The 19,091-nt window shown below is 44.7% G+C and overlaps 1 long non-coding RNA gene across 1 annotated transcript; it reads right to left on the bottom strand.

Moving 5' to 3' along the window:
* Positions 1–764: 764 nt before the first annotated feature.
* Positions 765–17,090, bottom strand: LOC133379412 (uncharacterized). Its single transcript, XR_009761176.1, has 3 exons — positions 17,002–17,090; positions 1,089–1,318; positions 765–853 (listed from the first exon to the last, which is right to left on the bottom strand). It is a non-coding gene; the product is annotated as an uncharacterized LOC133379412 (long non-coding RNA).
* Between the last annotated feature and the right edge of the window lie 2,001 nt (positions 17,091–19,091).

The following is a 19,091-nucleotide window of genomic DNA, read 5'->3' on the forward strand; positions in this document are numbered from 1 at the left end:
TGCAATAGAACACTGAGACAGTGGGTGATATCCAAAGTAAGTCATATTTGGAGTAGACCCACTGAAATCAATAGCATTAAGGTAACAAGTCCACTGATTTCATTGGGTCACCTCTGAGTATGACTTAGTTGGATATTGCCCAGTGCTGAATAAGTCTGAGACTGACTTGTCTGCAGCAGCCTTGCAAGCCCTTTTTATTTGAATTGGTTCTTGGGAGCCAGGGTTAAACTGGCAGAAGACTGGCTAATTTTAATGCTAGGTTTATTATTTAACTGAATTTTTTTAAGGATATTTTGTTTCTGTTTTTGATATCTTAAACCAGCTGTCACTCTCTCAAAGCTTTCAAGATGGGAGAGTTATAAGTGGAAGATCCAGTTTCACCCAGTAGTACTGCCAGTCAATATAACAAGTGGAGAGTAGAGGCACACAACCCATCTGTGCTCCAATGTAATAATTTTTGTGAAGTACTGATCAAATCAATCCACTGGGCTGGAGGTCCACACACTTTTAACAGTTCTCTTACTTCCTTAGTGTTCAATCCAGGGCTGAATATTATTACATAAAATATGCTGTTTGATTTGAAAATGTAACACATTCTACAGTGGAAAGTTCAGTTCTTAGTGCTCTACTAATATTCTTTTTCGCCATCTAGTGGAGAAAGGCGCAATGCAAGGTAAAGCCATTAAAAGGAATACCTTTTCCCTTAGGATGCTTCAGCTAAAAACTTTTTAAAAACACTACAGCTGCAATTTAATGCATACTGACCTGATAGTAAGTCCCATTACACTTAGTGGGAAATGTGCATAGGAACTGTGCTGCAAACTTCACAAGAACCAGTGTAGATTGCTGGCATCTGAAAGGGAATGATGATATTCTGCTGTAATATAGTTCCATAGACAGTTAGGTAGATTATGTTTGAAAAGAACAAATATTGTTGGTAATGGTTTTATCTAAGCTGCTTAGAGGTGTTTTTTTTAATTAAGTGGTTTATATTTTTTTAAATAAGTAAATAAACAGAGACAGAACTAATCTATAATGCAAAACATTTAAGATGCCATCTGCTGACTTCATCAGACACACACACTTACTGATATTGATGTATACTGTGGCCTTTGTTCAGAAGTTCACTGAATGGAATTAGAGCTTTCACATTATGTGGTCTGTGGAACAGTCATCCATGTTTAACCTCCTGGACAGAAGCAAGATTATTCATGTCCATATCCTCTTCATTCACACAATAACAGGAATCACTAAAGAAGTGACTGAAGGACAAAACACTCTCATTTTTCTCAAGGAAGCAGACCAAGCCATCCACATGCTGCAGAAAAGGTAAAAAGTCTTTACCTACTAATCTGATTTAAGAAAGTACTGAAACCTCCTCTTTTTCAGTCTGTTCCAAGTCAACAAAGAACACCGTATCATTTCTTTGCCATTTGGAATTGCACACGTTTTACAACAATAATTTTAAGGGTACAATCTAGCCGAAATTAAACACTTTTAAGTCCCATTGACTTCATTGGGAGAGATGGAAACATATTCCTTCCTCTTGCAATGGAATGTGAACATGCTTAACTTTGGTTGCATTGTGTCTATTAGAAGTCAGATTCATATCCTATACTAGAGATATATCCCATTAAAATGCTTTAATATTATTCTGTACTTCAATCCACAAGCAACAGACATAACTACAAAGTAAAAGCTCTAAGCATTTTCAAGTTCTAATCAGACTACTCAGTTAGTTTGTGTGTCTTGAAACAAACTGTTTTCAGAGCAATTTCAATAACATCACAGGGAAGAACGGCAGAGGAAAACACATAATGCTGGTTAGTGAGTCTGCAGACTCTTCATCTGAGAAGGGACTTTTTTAAACTCTTGCAATGTTCTTAAATGACAGAGAAGAGCCACAAAAATAATGGAGAGGATGTTTTCAGCAAAAAAACAATAAGGGGAATGAAAAAAACAAAACAAAAACTATTTAAATAGAAATAGGGGACATAACGGGGATATGGAAAGGAAGGATACTGTAAAAGCACAATTAACAACAAAATGGGATAAATTAAGGAGAAAATGTGAGGAAGAGAAACAAGAATAGTATTCTCAAGAAAGCAAACCAAGCCAGCCACATGCTGCAGGAAACCTACTAATCTAATTTAAGACCTGAGATCTGAAAATGTCCCACATATCAATTGCTCTTTAGGAATAAGAAAGATCACTTTTAACTATAACCTATCAAATAATCCCATTCTATAGTTGTGGCAGGTTTTTTGTAATCATCGAGGTTTGGCAGAGAAGTCAGAGATGATGATGATGATAATAATAATAATAATAATAATAATAGTTGTTATTTGCCTGTCTTTCATTAGCAGGTCCCAGGGTGGGTTACAGCAACTTAAAATTCAGTATTAAAAACAGTTAAAACAAATCACAAGAATAGGTGGGTCCAGAAACACGCATCTCAAGAGCCAAAGGCCAGAGTAAAAAGGTATGTTTTTACAGTTTGCTGAAAACTGTGCAGCAAAGATGCCAGGTACACTTCTGTGGGGAAGGAATTCCACAACTTAGGGGCTGTCACCACCCTGAACTTCTAAAAGCGATGGAGCTATTAAGAAGGTCCCCTCTACTGATCTTGACACCCAAGAGGGTCTGTAGCAAAGGAAGCAGTCTGTCAGATATTTGGGGTCTAAGCCATTTATGGCTTTATACACTAACGTGAGTACCTTAAATTGTGCCTGGAGATGAACTGGCAGCCAATTAAACTGTTTTAGGACAGGGGTTACAAGAGTTCTAAAAGCAGCCCCAGCCAATAATCTGGCTGCTGCATTTTGGACCACTTGAAGCTTCCAAGTCGTCTTCAAGGGCAACATCATGTAAAGTGTGTTGCAACAATCCAATCTGGAAGCTACCAGAGCATGGAGTACTGTGGCCAAGTTGTCTCTGTCCAAAAGGAGTTGTAGCTGGCAAACCAGCTGTAGCTGGAAATAGGCACTCCTAGCCAATGAGGCCACCTGGGCCTCAAGTGACAATGTTGGATTCAGGAGAACCCCTAAGCTATGGACCTGCTCCTCCCAGGGGAGTATAAATGCATCCAGAACAGGCTATTTTCCCACCTCCTGGACTCAAGAAGTTGTAACACATAACATCTGTCTTTCTTCAGGATTCAGTTGCAGTTTGTTGGCCCACATCCAGCCCATCACTGCCTTCAGATACCTATTTAGCTCCTCATGTGCCTCCCCCAATTCAGATGGAATCCAATGGAGAGAGCTGGGGGTCATCTGCACATTGATGACACTTCACTCCATAACTCCTGATGACATCTCCCAGTTGCTTCATACAGATGATAAATAGCATGGGGAAACAGAATTGAACCTTGTGTGATACCACAGAAAAGGGTCAAAACAGTAGCCTCCCATAACTACTTTTTGGAAATGTCCCTGGAAGTAGGAGCAGAACCACTGAAGTACAGTGCCCCCCCCCGCCACCACCCTGAGCTGCTCCAGAAGGATACAGTGGTCAACGGTATCAAAAGCTGCCAAGAGATCAAGAAAAACAAGCAGGATTCCACTCCCCCATATCTCTCTCAACAAATGTCATCAACCAGGGCAACCAAGGCAGTTTCAGTGCCATGACTATGCCTAAAGCCAGTCTGAAATGGATCCAGATATTCAGCCTCCTTCAAGCATGAACCTTTGGGGTGCCCAGAAAGTGCCTGCCACTGCTGTTGGGCACACTTGCTGGGCAGTAAGAGTTGCTGGTGGGTGGCGGGCTTCTAAATCGAGAAAGGAGGGGCGGGGGAAAGGAAGGCTCTTGCTTGCACACGCACCTCAGGAGAAGGAAGAGGCATCACTGCTGTGAAAGCCTCCCTCCTTCTGACCCCTTTCCCACCTCGGAGGCTTCCACCCATCTGAAACTCCTCCATCCATCCCATCGAGTGCAGCAAGAGCAGTGGCAGCAGCTGCCACCAAGGAGGGGTGTGCAGGGAAGGGAGACCCTAGAGGGGTTTGTGAGAGGGTGGGGAGAGCATGGAGATGAGGCAAAAGAGAGGTATGGAACTAGGAGCAGGAGGGGTAGGGGGTAGGAGGAGGAGTTGGAGAGAAAGGAAAATGGCACGAGTCAGCACTCAGAAGGTTGGGATCAGGGAAAATAGAGGGGAGAAGGGGGGAGGGACTGGTGAGAAAGGAAGAATGGAGGTAGGAGGAATGTGAGGGGAAAGGGGGGATGGGAGCAGAAGGACTATGAGTGAGTTTATTGTATAATCTTAGAACAGCTGCAGTACTGGGGGACTGGAGAAGACCTGCCCTGGGAGTGAGTACCTGAGTATCTGGGTGCTTGCTCGCTTGCTCCTCTGGGTTGCTGTCTCTTGAGACAGCTGAGGTCCCTCATAATTGTTGTAAGGACTGGGATCCCCTGCCTGGCCCTGACTCCAGGGAAAGGTTGCAGGCAATCTTGCAGCCTGTCCTGCCTGAACTCGAAGAACTCAGACACTGCTGTAGTTTTTTCTTTTATTGAAGTAAGAGAAAGTTTCAGTTCAGTGGGCTTCATACCTACGACTAACTCAGAACTCAGCATCCCACTCTAGGTAACTAGGCACAACTTGGCAGCAATAAGACGTTGACTCAGCAACTAACCCTTTCTCCATGCCCAGCTTAAAAAGGCCTGGGTGGGCTCCCTGCCTGCGTGCACCCCGAGTCATTGCTGGGTGCGCGCACGTAAGTGCAGAACCTGCTGAGCTGGGATTGTTGAATCTCCCACCGTATTCGCCTCCTGGACCAGGGTAAAAGCAGGGTCTCAGTCTCTGTCCCATCCTCTCCCACTGCAGGGGGATGTCTATCTGGTGGCAGCACAGGCACTGGGAGAGACACCTCATCAAGTGGAGGAGTGACAGGCGGGTCTGGTGGTCTCTCCAGGGGGTTGTCTGGGACTGCTGGAGGTTACCCGTCAACATCAGAGCTGGGATTACTTTGTCGTTCCCCCACTTACTGTGTCCTTCCATGACTGGAACATCCCAGTCCAAGTCCTCCTCACCCTCCTCCTGCTCGCCAGTCCACCCCCTGCTAGCATGGCTCACGACACAGCCTCTGGCATCAGCTCCTGGCTGGGTCAAGGGGCACAAAAGCCCAGCTGCCCTTGGGCAGTGGGTCTGCCGCCGGCGGGGTGACACAAAAGGGGGTCACCCCTTGAGTGAGGGTGCTACCCCATTCTATTTTTTTTAAGCCAATCTACACGAGATTGGTGGTGGGGAGGGTGTGTGGTGCATGTGTAGTTCCTGCACAGGGTGGGAGCCTGTGCAGTGAACTGAACAATAGGAGAAAGTCACCAGATGCCTTCAGAGTAAGAGTCTGTAACTGGCAGAAGGCTGGCCCTCCCTGAGTGTGTGATGGGGGGAGTAGATGTGCCCTGTGTGAAAGACATTGAGTGCATCTCACTGTTCCCAATTCTCTCAGAGGCCTACTGAGAACTATTTTAGGTAGGTTTTGTTGGCGGGCTCCTCCATATCAGGTGTTTAGGAGGAGCCTTAGTAAGGAGGAACATGGGTGACACCACCCCAGTTTCAATGATAATGGGTAGAGGAAGGTATAGCCATGGGGAGGTGGTGAACTACCATAGAAGATGAGAGAAAGGCTATCTATGCCTTCTTCCTCGCTCCTCTTGTACACAGGTTCACTCTTCTCATAGATGAGTTCCCTGTTATTCATCTGCTGTGCCCACTGGCCTGTGTGTGCTGTTGCTTTAACACCAGATTGGTACATAGTAAGACCACACTCATCCATGATTTGATAATGGATGAATCTGCTGATTTGGTGTGCATTATTGACACCTGGGTGGATGAGATGGGAAAAGTTGATCTGACCCAGCTTTGCCCACCTGGATACGTGGTGCAACACCAACACAGGCTACAGGGACGGGGCATGAGGAGTTGCTATGGTCTACAGCTCTCTGGACCATCCTTCTGAAAATTGGATGCCCTGATAAATTTGTGAATGTTTTGTGACTTTTCCATGACAACATGATGGCAACAATTTTGGATAACAATGGCTCTCAAAGTGATCCATTCAAAGTGGGATCAGGCGTCAAACAGGGATGTGTCATTGCTCCGACCTTATTTGCTATTTTCATCGCCATGATTCTATACCTTGTTGAAGGGAAACTTCTCACTGGCGTGGAAATCACATATCGAACAGATGGAAAGCTTTTTAATCTCAGTAGGCTGAAAGTAAAAGTAAGGTAATTACAACCTCTGTCATAGAACTTCAATATACTGATGATAATGTAGTGTCTGCACATTCAGAAGTAGATCTTCAAACTATCCTAAATGTTTTTGCAGAAGCATATGAAAAGCTTGGCCTCTTGCTTAACATCAAAAAAACCAAAGTGCTTCATCAGCAAGTGCAAACCAATCCCTCTGTAGCACCATCAATCCAGCTTAATGGTGCGACCCTGGAGAATGTCGATCACTTTTCTTATCTTGGCAGCCATCTCTCTGTAAAAGCTGACATCAATGCTTAAATTCAGCATCATCTGAGCTCTGCAAGTGCCGCATTCTCCCGAATGAAGCGTAGAGTGTTCAAGGATCGGGATATTTGCAGGGAGACCAAAACGCTTATTTACAAAGCCATTGCACTACCGACCTTACTGTACACCAGTGAAACATGGACCATTTATAAACGCCACTCCCAATTTCTTGAAAGATTCCACCAACGCTGCCTCCAGAAAGTTCTACAAATTACTTGGGAAGATAGGCAGACTAATGTTAGCGTATTGGAAGAAGCAAAGACCACCAGTGTTGAAACAATGATCCTCCAACATCAACTTCGCTGGACCGGCCATGTTGTTCGAATGCCTGATCACCGTCTTCCAAAGCAGCTACTTTACTCCCAACTTAAGGATGGAAAACGGAATATCGGTGGACAGCAAAAGAGGTTTAAATATGTTCTCAAAGCTAATCTAAAAAAATGTAACATAAGCATCGAGAACTGGGAAGCCTTGGCCCATGAGCATCCCAACTGGAGGTCGGCCATTATCAACAGTGCTATGGTCTTTGAAGAAGCACGAAAGGGACAAACGAGCTAAGCGGAAGGCACGTCAAGCAAATTCTCATTGTGACCATCTTCCATCTGGAAACCTATGTTCTCACTGTGGGAGGCTGTGTGGATCCAGAATTGGCCTCCACAGTCACATATGGACCCACTGTTAAAGACCTTACCCTTGAAGACAATCTTACTCGGCCATGAGTGATCGCCAATGAATGAATGATGGTCTACAGAACTTACACCTCTGTCACCAGGAAACGACTCTGTTTTGGAACTGGCTGTGAGGGCCTGCACCTGGTGTTGGCCCAAGACAACAGTAAACCAAGGTTGCTGCTGGTGTACCATCCACCCTGCTGGGTGGCAGCTTCTCTGACAGAGCTAGCGGAGGCCGTCTTGGCTGTGGGATTGGAGGAACCCAGAATGATAGTCCTGTGTGATTTCAGTGTCCATGCTGAGCCTGCCTCTAGTGTTTCAGCTCAGGACTTCATGGCCCCTATGACAACCAGGGGCTGTCTCGAGTTGTCACCAGCCCAACGCATAGGGCAAGGCACACCCTCGACTTGGTTTTTGCTCCAGATGGAAGAAGGGGTGGGCTGGAGATGTAGGAGTGGATATCATCCCATTGTCATGGTCAGACCACTTCCTGGTTTAGACTTACGGCTCTTATCCTCCCCTGCATGGGTGGTGGAGAGATTAAGATGGTCCACTCCCAGAGACTAATGGAATGTACTGGATTCTTGAATGCCCTGGGGGAGTTCCCAGTAGATAGAGCAGGTGACCCTGTTGAAGCTCTTGTCACACTGTGGAACAGTGAGGCGCATCAGACTCTTGACATGGTTGCCCCCGAGCTCCCTCTCCAGCACTGTAGAGCCTGATTTGCACCGTGGTACACCAGTGAGCTAAGGACAATGAAACTGGACAACAGCTAGAGTGCAAGTGGCAAAAGTCGTGAGGATCATCAGACATGAGGAAAACAAGGAGTAAAAAAAGGATTTTCTCTCAGTCCCACCAGTCAAAACAGCTAGGCTGGTGCGGACCAGAGAGAGAGTGTTTTCGGTGGTGGCCCCCACCCTCTGGAATTCTCTCCCCTACAATCTCCGACATGCCTCCTCCCTGTTGAGTTTTCGCCAAGCCTTAAAGACCTGGCTATTCAGGCAGGCCTATAAGAATATTGGGGTGGAGTAGCTTTTTATATGTATTAATTGCTGTTTTTGTGATGTTAGATAGATTGATGAATATGTTGTTTTTATATTGTATTTTAAAATGTTATGTAAGTTGCCTAGAGTGTTCGTTCAGTCAAACAGATAGGCGACTAACAAATAAAATTTATTATTATATTATTATTATAACTGTGCCTATTGTGCAGTGGTGAGAGCGGCAAAGAAGGCCCACTTCTCTGCCACCATCTCATCCTCCAGTAGCCGTCAGTGAAGCTTTTCCATATTGTCAGGGGTCCGTTGACATCTATTTCAGGGAATGGAGTTTTAGACCCTTCGAAGTCCCACTGTGAATTGTTTGCAAGGCACTTTGAGGGTAAAGTTGATCACCTCCATAGCAATCTTGATGCCCCATCCACATCTAGTGCAACATCTGCTGCAACTTCTTGGGATCGGTTTCAGTTGATGTAGCCTGATGATGTGGACAAGGTGCTTGCAACAATGAGGCCAGCAACATGTCCTCTCGACCCTTGCCCTTCTTGACTTATTAAAGGTTGCCGAGGGGGTTTGACTGAGTGAATCCATGGTGTGGTCAATGCATCACTGCAGGGGGAGTGGTTCCAGCTGCCCTGACAGAGACAGCGATCCAACCACTCCTGAAAAAGCCCACCCTGGATCCATTGGATTGTGACAATTACCGCCCAGTCGCAAACCCCCCTTTTAGGGAAGGTGATTGAGAGGGTTATGGTGCAGCAATTGCAAGTACTCTTGGATGAAACAGATTATCTTGACCCTTTCCAGTCTGGATTTAGGCCTGGTTGTGGGAATGAATCAGCCTTGCTCGCCCTGATAGATGACCTTTATTGGGAGGACAGGGAGAGTGCGACCCTGTTATTCTTACTTGATCTCTCAGTGGCTTTTGATACCATTCACCATGGTATCCTTCTGGGCTGACTTGGTGAGATGGGTATTGGAGGCACTGTTTTACAGTGGTTCTGATCCTATCTCCAGGGTTGTTTTCAGATAAGAGCATTGGGTTATTGTCTTTCAGCCCACTGGCAGTAGTGCTGAGGGATGCCGCAGGGTACGATCTTGCCCCCATTCTGTTTAACATTTATATGAAGCCCTTGAAAGTGGTCATCAGGAGATTTGAGGCCAGGTGTCAGCAGTACACTGGCGATACCCAGCTCTATTTGTCTGTAACGTCTGAATCAGGAGAGGCTGTGCAAGCCCTGGACCTCTGCCTGGACTCGGTGGTAGGCTGGATGAGGGCCAATAAACTGAGTCTGAATCCTAGCAAGGCGGAGGTGCTGTGGGTTGGTGGTTCCCAAGTTGAGATAATTGGTCAGTTGCCTGCTTTGGATGGGGTTGTACTCCCTCTGAAAGAGCAGGTCCATAGTCTGGGGGTGCTCCTGGATCCATTGTTGTCACTAAAGGCCTAGGTGGCCTCAGTGGCTAGGACTGCCTTTTACCAGCTTCGGCTGGTAAGACAGCCATGGCCATATCGGTACCGGGATACCCTGACCACTGTTGTCCATGCACTGGTAACGTCCAGGCTGGATTACTGTAATGCACTCTATATGGGGCTGCCCCTGAGGTTGATCCGGAAGCTGGAGCTGGTGCAAAATGTAGCATCAAGATTGCACACTGGGACAGGATATTGCCAACATGTCACCCTGCTGATAAAAGAATTGCAGTGGCTACCTGTCAGCTACTGGGCTACGGTTCTAGTTTTGGTGTACTAAGCCCTATACAACTTGGGACCAGGATACCTGAAAGACCATCTTACCCCTTATATACCCAGACAACCACTGCACTCTGCAGGTGAGGGCTCCTGCAGATACCACCTTATCAGAAGGTCCATTCCGTACAACGTAAGTAATAGACCTTTAGTGTAGTGGCACCTACCCTTTGGAATTCCCTCCCCTTAAATATTAGACAGGCGCCATCTCTGCTATCTTTTTGGCACCTACTGAAGACCTTTCTCTTTCAACAAGCCTTTTAAATAGAGACCTTATCCCAGTCTGCATCTGTGTTGGAATTGTTTTTTAATATGTTTTTTAAAGTTTTTGTTTTAAAAGATGTTTTTAAAGCTTTAAAAATGTTTTAAAAGATGCTTTGTTTTAACATGTTTACAGAATGTTTTAATATATTTTAAAGTCTGTTTTTATGAGAGTATTTCTACTGCTTTAGTCTGCTGCTCTGGGCTCCTAGTGGGAGGAAGGATGGGATATAACAACAACAGCAACAATAGAAGGGAGTAAAGCTGTGAGGGGGCATAGTGTGACCACCACGAAGGGACCCTGCACTTCTGAATTTGCTACTACACTACTGTCAGTTGTACTTCTTCAAGCGGTGTGTTCTATCTTCAGGCTGCAATAATAAAAACTGACCCAGTACAGATGGAATAGATGGTGCACTGGAGGCCTTTATTGGACTTGCTCTAAATGTGGCATCCAGCTCTGTCCAAAACTGAGCTATTTTGTTCCTAAAATGCCTCCTAAAATTGTTACACAAGACTACTGAGGGTGTCAGAGCAAAGCTGTCTTGGCCAGGTGACAAGATAACCAGTTATCCTGATGACTGAATCCTGGGCCCCATCTGCAGTATACATGTAAAGCAGTATTATACAACCTTAAACACTTATCCCCCCCCCAATCCTGGGAACTGTAGTTTGTTAAGAGTGTTAAGAGTTGTTAGGAGACCCCTATTTCCTTCACAGAGCTACAATTCCCAGAGTGGTTTAACATTTAAACTCACTTCCCAGGGAACACTGGGAATTCCCAAAATTCTTTAGGGGAAGCCATGACTGTTAAGTGATATACTACTGCTTTAAATTTATAGTGCAGATGGATCCCTAGTCTAGACTGTTTTTACCTAGAATGGCCTTCTATTGTGGTTTATGAGTCATACATATGACCCAATATTATCCAGTTTCTCTCAAAATTGCCAGGGAAGAGCCAGTGGATCAGCACTCTCTGGGTATAGTCCATCAGCCAGCTATACATCCATATAATGGTAGATCATCTAGTCTACATGTTATCAGTTTGCCAACAAGAATATCATGGAAGGCCTTGTCAAAAATAGACTGACTGCTTAATGATCTGTTCTAGAACTTTCCAGATATCAGTAATAGATCGATTGGTTGGTAGGTGTTGGACCTCTCTTTCTCCTCTTCAAGATGAGAGAGAGACATTTGCCCATCTCCAGTCTTGCAGCACCTCACCTGCTTTCCAAGATTTTTCATGCTATTTATAAGGATCTCATTGCCCTGCCCTGCAAGACTTATTTTACAGTTCTCTTGATCAGGTTTATGAGGCTCTTGCCAAACACATTCTCCCATCTCTGCGAGGTACAACTAGGGACAGGGGAGAAATTCAATTCAGTTTGCATTTAAAAGTAAATATCTATTTGCAGTTTCCAAAACAATACACAAACAAAAATACAGCCATTCTTCACACATTTAATTTTGCAATGAAGTTCTCTAGCCAAGCAATGTGTACAAAAATGCACATACAAGGGCAAAGTGTGCATATAAATGCATACATTATTGAAAATAACATGCCAAAATGCAGTGCATGTATATTAGAGAAAACCGCTGTAGAAAAATGTGTACATTAGGGAAGATTGCATACAAAAATGTGTATAACAGAAGAAATCTGCATTAAAATGGTGGTGAATGATCATGAGGACTTTTTTAAAACAAACAAACAAACAGATATGGAAATGTGGAAAACCAAAGACTGGAAAAATGCTGATATATTCACCCATCCCAAAGTGCAATCCATTTCCTGCCAGACGTCTGTTATCACAGAGACATAAACCACAGCCTAAGAATCTAAAACTCTGACATAGTTATCATCTGAGTAAAATTCACTTCAGAGTTCTCTCTTTTTCAGGGCTATGACTCTTAACAAGGCGGGATGCCTAAAAGTTCACCTGTGCCCCCTGGGCCTTTGCATTGCTCAGTCTCAGTCTTAGGGGCGGAGAAAAGGGAGGATCTAATGGCAAAGAAACTGTGCAGCCAAAAAAGGCGCTTAAAAGGTAGAAGCAGGTGCGGATTTGAAAAGCAAATTCGGGTTTTTGTTGCATCCATTTAATCCGGAGTTAAAGGCAAAAGCAGTAGAATGCATACACATTGGCTAAACCTTCAAGTAAATGGTCCAAATTAAAAGGATCTGCAAAAAGCACTAGATGCAGATTTTCCTGGTATGTAAACAGGCCCTTAGAGTCACTTGGCATACATTCAAAGCTGTATCTGGTTGTATCATTTGTTTCCACACAGGCTAGCAGGAAGGAATCATAGTCAGTGGGCTTGGCAAGACTTTGATCATATCATTAATATACCTACACTAGGGTTACAAACACAACTCCCACAAACATTTCTCAGGAAAACACACTGCTGCCTTAGCACCTCTCACTAGAGAGTCACCAACTGCTGCAATGAGAGAGAGCAACCTTATCTAAAATAGGGAGACTATCATTCCCTCAGACAGAAGAGCCATGCATCAGCAGCATCTCCTTCTTGTTTGGGTTGAATCTCAATTTATTGCCCCTCATCTAGTCCATTACCACACCCAGGGATGAGTTAAGCACTTCTACAGTCTCAGATAAAAAAAGAACAAATGGCCAATACTGAATCCAATTCTTTCAAAATGCTTGGCGAAACAAAAGCCTTTCGGCAGGCAACAAAATATCAGAAAAGTAGATGCCTGTCTGATTTCTATAGGAACAGTGTGGCAAATTACTGGTGCCACTATGCTCTGCTTAGTTTGTGTAGAAACTAAATGAATATGAGGGTAGAAACACACTCCCTGTTCTGCCAGTTCCAGTGCGTCTCCACCTGTCTTCTTTGAAAATGGGGCACATGACGCTAATCAAACCCCATCCTTTTTTACTGTAAAACCTGGTGGGAGCAGCTTGAGCATTTTTTTTAATCATTTCAAAGAGATTTTGCAACTGATCAGCAGACCAACCTGTTTCCCCTCCAGGTGTGGCCAATGGAAACGCTTTGCTGTAGACTACTAGTGTGCTCACAATCTGAGAAAATTGTGGGACAGTAAGGAGGGCTTTGCCTGATCACTGCAGTAACCTGGTCCCATGCCGTTTAGGGCTTTATATATAAATAATAATAATAATAAATTTTATTTCTGAGTCGCCTATCTGGCCGGGTCAGCGGCCACTCTAGGCGACGTACAAATTAGAATAAAATACTACATATAAAATACAACATGGTAACCAGCTTCAATCTAAAATTAATCTAAAACCATCCACAGCTGTAGCAAGATAAAATTAATCTACTCCCGGGATCTTGTAGGCCTGCCTGAATAGCCAGATTTTCAAGGCTTGATGGAAACTTGGCAGGGAGGGGGCATGGCGAAGATCATAGGGCAATGAATTCCAGAGGGTGGCGGCCACAATCGAAAAAGCCCTCTCTCTGGTCCGCACCAGCCTAGATGTTTTAACTGGTGGGACCGAGAGAAGGTCTTGAGTGGCTGATCTCATCAGGCGGCATGTTTGGTGATGCTGGAGGCGCTCCTTTAGATAACCTGGGCCGAAACCATATAGGGCTTTAAAGGTTAATACCAACACCTTGAATTGGGCCCGGTAAACAACTGGTAACCAGTGTAGATCTTCTAGCACCGGAGTGATGTGATCACGGCGACGGCTGTTCTTAATCAAACGCGCTGCTGCATTCTGTACCAGCTGTAATTTCCGGACTGTTTTCAAGGGTAACCCAACGTAGAGCGCATTACAGTAGTCTAAGCGAGAGGAGACCAGGGCATGTACCACCCATGGGAGAAGATGGACAGGAAGGTAGGGTCGCAGCCTCTGTATTAGATGAAGTTGATACCAAGCTGCCCCGCTCACTGCCAAAACCTGAGCCTCCATGGACAGCTGGGAGTCAAGAATGACCCCGAGGCTACGGACCTGGTCCTTCAAGGGCAATTTCACCCCATCAAGCACCAGGTCTATATCTCCTAACCTTCTCTTGTCACCCACAAGCAGCACCTCGGTCTTGTCAGGATTTAGCTTCAGCCTATTTCCTCCCATCCATTCGCTTACGGACTTCAGGCACTTGGAAATGGTATCCACAGCCACCTCTGGCGAGGACTTGAACGAGAGATAGAGCTGGGTGTCATCCACATATTGGTGACACCGCAGCCCAAATCTCCTGATGATGGCTCCCAACGGCTTTACATAGATGTTAAACAGCATGGGGGAGAGGATAGAACCCTGTGGCACACCACAATTGAGAGGCCAAGGGTCTGAAACCTCCTCCCCCAATGCCACCCACTGATGCCTGTCTGAGAGATAGGAATGGAACCACTGTAAAACAGTGCCTCCTATTCCCATTCCCTCCAGGCGATCCAAAAGGACACCGTGGTCGACGGTATCAAAAGCCGCTGAGAGATCCAGGAGGATGAGGAATGCATATTCTCCCCTATCCAATGCCCTCCTTAAATCATCCACCAGTGCGACCAAGGCTGTTTCAGTTCCATGTCCAGTCCCGAAGCCCGATTGGAATGGATCTAAATAATCTGCTTCATCCAAGTGTGTCTGTAGCTGTTTGGCCACCACTCGCTCGATCACCTTGCCCAAGAATGGTAAATTGGAAACTGGGCGGAAGTTGTTCAACTCTTGGGGATCCAAGGAGGGCTTTTTCAGGATGGGTTTTATTACCGCCTCCTTGAGGGCTAATGGCATTGCTCCCTCTTCCAAGGAAGCATTCACCACTGCCATGATCCCTTCACTCAGTTTCTCTTTACAGCTCATAATGAGCCATGTGGGGCAAGGATCCACTAAACAAGTGGTCAGCCTTACAGTAGAGAGCACCTTGTCCACTTCCTCAGAGGGAAGAGGCTGAAACCAATCCCACCGGACCGGAAAGCAACTGGCCGACTCTGGCCCACTTCCTATATCCACGGCATACGGAATCGTGCTCTTCAGGCACTCAATTTTATCAGCAAAGTGTTTAGCAAATGCGTCACAGGAGGCTTTAGAATGTTCCATGGGTTCCTGCGCAACTGGACCGGCCAGGCTGCGGACCACTTGGAACAACCTCCTGGGACAACACTCTGCAGATGCAATAGAGGCAGCAAAGAAATCCCTCTTTGTTGCATTTGTTGCCACTTGGTAGGCCGCTATTGCTGCTCTAACCAGTGTCCGGTCGTCTTCAGAGCAAGATTTCCGCCACCGGCGCTCTAGTCGTCTCATCTCCTGTCTCAGACCCCGCAACCGTGGTGTATACCAGGGTGCAATCTGAGTTCTATTCAGGGGGAGAGGACATTTTGGAGCCACCTGGTCTATTGCCCCGGTGACCTTCCTATTCCACTCCATCACCAGGGTGTTGACCGGGCGACCTTCAGGCAACTCCAAATCCCCCAGTGCATTCAGGAATCCCTTAGGCTCCATCATGCGTCTGGGGCATATATCAACAGTAATACCTGGAATACAGCTTGGTAATACAGAGTGCATGTATATTCATACAAGCTTGAAGCAGTGTCATATTAAACTAAACATTTAACTGGAGGGAAATTAATATAGCCTTGTCTGGTTTTATGTCTTTTTTGTTGTTGTTAAACCACCTAATTCAGTACAGATGCCATTTTCAGACATCAATAATTTCTAAATGGACTAATAACAGAATAATGTAAAGACAGTTTTCTCTGAGTGGTTTTTTCATTTCATTCCTAATGTCAATTTGTTTAATTTTGATTGGATTCTGGTATTATTATGCCATTTTAAGCAAAGTATCGATTTCAATTAAAACTTTAAATTAATTTTAAATGAAAATGCTTCCCTGGGAATATAAAAGTCAGATAGAGATCTTGTGAAATCTAGGTATGTTGGCTTAGGAATGAATAAAGTCAGGCCTGGGGTCCATTTTTCCTTTTCGTCATATTTTTGAAAGCCTCTGTTAATGTAACCCCACTTTATTTGGGGATTGGCTCATTTTCATGGGTCATGATAAATAGATGTTTGATTCCTGGAGACATATTTATGCACAACTGGAAAATCTACAAAGAGCAGGATTCCTAATCATGTGTTGAGAGACGGTGTGTACAATATGTACATGTGGAGGCTCCATGCAACCATGTGGAGCCTCAGTGGTAGAGCATCTGGTCTGCACGCAAAAGATCCCAGGTTCAAGCCCTGGCATCTCCAGGTAGGACTGGGAGAGACCACACTGGCTGAAATCCTGAAGAGCCGCTGCCAGGCAGTTTAGATGAGCCAAAGATCTGACTCAGTATGAAACAGTTTCCTATGTTCCTAGAAACTCCCCTGACAGCCGTGAAAAAGGCAAATTTCACATTAGGGATTATTAGGAAAGGGATCAGAATTAAAACTGCTAACACATTAATGCCTATACACAACATTTCAGCAGACTGCATTTGGAATACTGTGTCTAGTCTTGGCAGCTGCACCTCAAAAAGGATATGGTGTAGCTGAGAAAAGGGCAACCTAAATGTTCAGCAGGCTGGAGAAATTCCCCTATTTGTAAGGAAAGATTGCAATGTTTACAGCTATATAGTTTAGCAAAAAGGCAAATAAGGGTGGGGCATGACAGAGGTATAAAAGATTAAGTATGAAGGGGATAAGTGGATAGAGAGAAGTTTGTCTCCTCTAATACTAGAACTAGGGTCAGCAAATGGAGCTGAGTGGTAGGAGATTCAGGACAGACAAATGGAAGTACTTCACACAGTTCATGGTTAAACTATGGAACAAACTTAGATTAATTAGATTAATTAAACAGATTGAATTACTAGGCATGATGACTATATACTAACTCCAGGATAAGAGGCAGCATGTACCATTGAAGCCTGGTTGCTGGGGAGCAACAGCAGAAGACTGTTCTCGTGTCCTGCTTGTGGGCTTTCCATAGGTGTCTGTTTGATCACTAGGGTTGCCAAGTTCTTGGCCTGAGACTGATCCTGTATCTTTAGGAGAAGAGAAAGTCAGCCAAGTGCAGGTGTTCTTGCAACTCTGTAATGAGAAAAACCACAAGGTGGAATTCTCCCTCCCCCCTGCACAACTTTTAAAGATACAGAAGACTTCTTGGTTGCCAGGGGGGAGGCAGAGTAACCAAGGCTGAAGAAGAAATAGTATCGAATGGTGGCAGCGGTGAAGGAAGAAATATTGTATCAACATCCAGTACCACAGAGCAACCCAGAGCTGTGAGCTTCATAGGCAAGAGGCTTCAGGGGGGTTGGGAATTACCTATACATACAGACACAAGGTATCAAAATAACCAGGAAGAGACTAAGACACAGTCTAGAGGTTATATTGGATACACAGAGTGTTGGGTAGTGTGGCCTAGCAGGGGGATCTTTTGAGATCTGTGCTAGAGCAGAGAGAGGTAAAAATAAACACGATGATCCTGACTGCTGGTAGCCATGAGTGAGAGCGACACAGGTGATGCCAGGGAAGGACGTCACAGCAGGCAGCAAAGGAAGAGGTGGAAGTTCTACACAAGAATAAAACTTGGATGCTTACCAAGCTTCCTCAAGGAAGGAAAGCTGTAGGTTGTAAATGGGTATTCAAGAAGAAGTCAGATGCTGAAGGAGACATTGAGAGATACAAGGCAAGACTAGTGGCCAAAGGATACTCGCCAAAGTATAGACAAGACCAGAGCTTGGAAAAGTTACTTTTTTAAACTACAGCTCCCATCAGCCCCAGCCAGCATGGCCACTGGATTGGGCTGATGGGAGTTGTAGTTCAAAAAAGTAACTTTTCCAAGCTCTGGACAAGACTACTATGAAACTTTTGCTCCTGTAGTCAAACACACAACAATCAGAACTCTTCTGCGTGTTGCTGCTAACAGAAAAATGCAAGTGGAGCACATGGATATAAAAACAGTGTTCTTGCATGGAGAAACAGAAGAGGAAATCTACATGCAACAACCGCCAGGTTTTGAAATACCAGGAAAGAAAACTCTAGTATGCAAACTACAAAAGAGCATCTATGGACTAAAACAGGCTGCAAGAGCATGGAATGACAAACTGAACCAAATGCTCTTGAAAGAAGGCTTTAAAAGAGGCGAAGCAGACAAATGCCTGTACAGCAGATTGAAGAACAACAAATGGACTTATATTTTGATTTATGTAGATGATTTACTACTGGCTTATGAGAGTCCACAAGACAAGTAAATAATCTAAACAAGGAAGGTGAAGTGAAATGTCTAGGTGACATCACATACTACCTTGGAATACAAACTGAAAGAGAAGAAGATGGATCCTTTCTACTGAACCAAAAACAAAAGATTCAAGACCTACTTGAGAGTCTAGGACTGAAGGATGCACATCCAGCACCTACACCAATGGAAGTAGGATACTTGAAACCTGAACAGACAATGAAAGCTACAGACAAGCTATAGGAAAACTCCTATACATCAGCACAATAACCAGACCAGACATGGCAGTAGCAGTGGGATACCTTTGCAGAAAAACCAGCTTGCCAACCAAGAAAGATTGGGAAGCAGTCAACAGAGTGGCTAGATATCTGAAAGGCACTGCAAACCTAAAACTAAAGCTATCAGCTACTCAAGATCCCAAGCTTCTGGGATACATTGATGCTAACTGGGCTGGAGACACCAAGGATCGCAAATCAACCAGTGGAAATCTGTTCTACTATGGGCAGTCACTTATCTGCTGGGTGAGTCAAAAGCAAGAGACTGTAGCACACTCATCTACAGAGGCAGAGTATGTATCAGCTGATGAAGCATGCAAGGAAATGATGTGGCTACGCAAGCTTCTATGAGACCTAGGCATATCTGAACCAGAGCCTATCAGAATACTTGAGGACAATCAAGCTTGCATAAGACTTGCAGAATCAGAAGGACAACATTCTCACATGAAGCACATCGATGTGAAGTTCCACTACCTAAAGGACATAAGGGAGAAAG

The sequence above is a fragment of the Rhineura floridana genome, chromosome 1 (assembly GCF_030035675.1).
Source record: "Rhineura floridana isolate rRhiFlo1 chromosome 1, rRhiFlo1.hap2, whole genome shotgun sequence".
Classification (NCBI taxonomy): domain Eukaryota; kingdom Metazoa; phylum Chordata; class Lepidosauria; order Squamata; family Rhineuridae; genus Rhineura; species Rhineura floridana.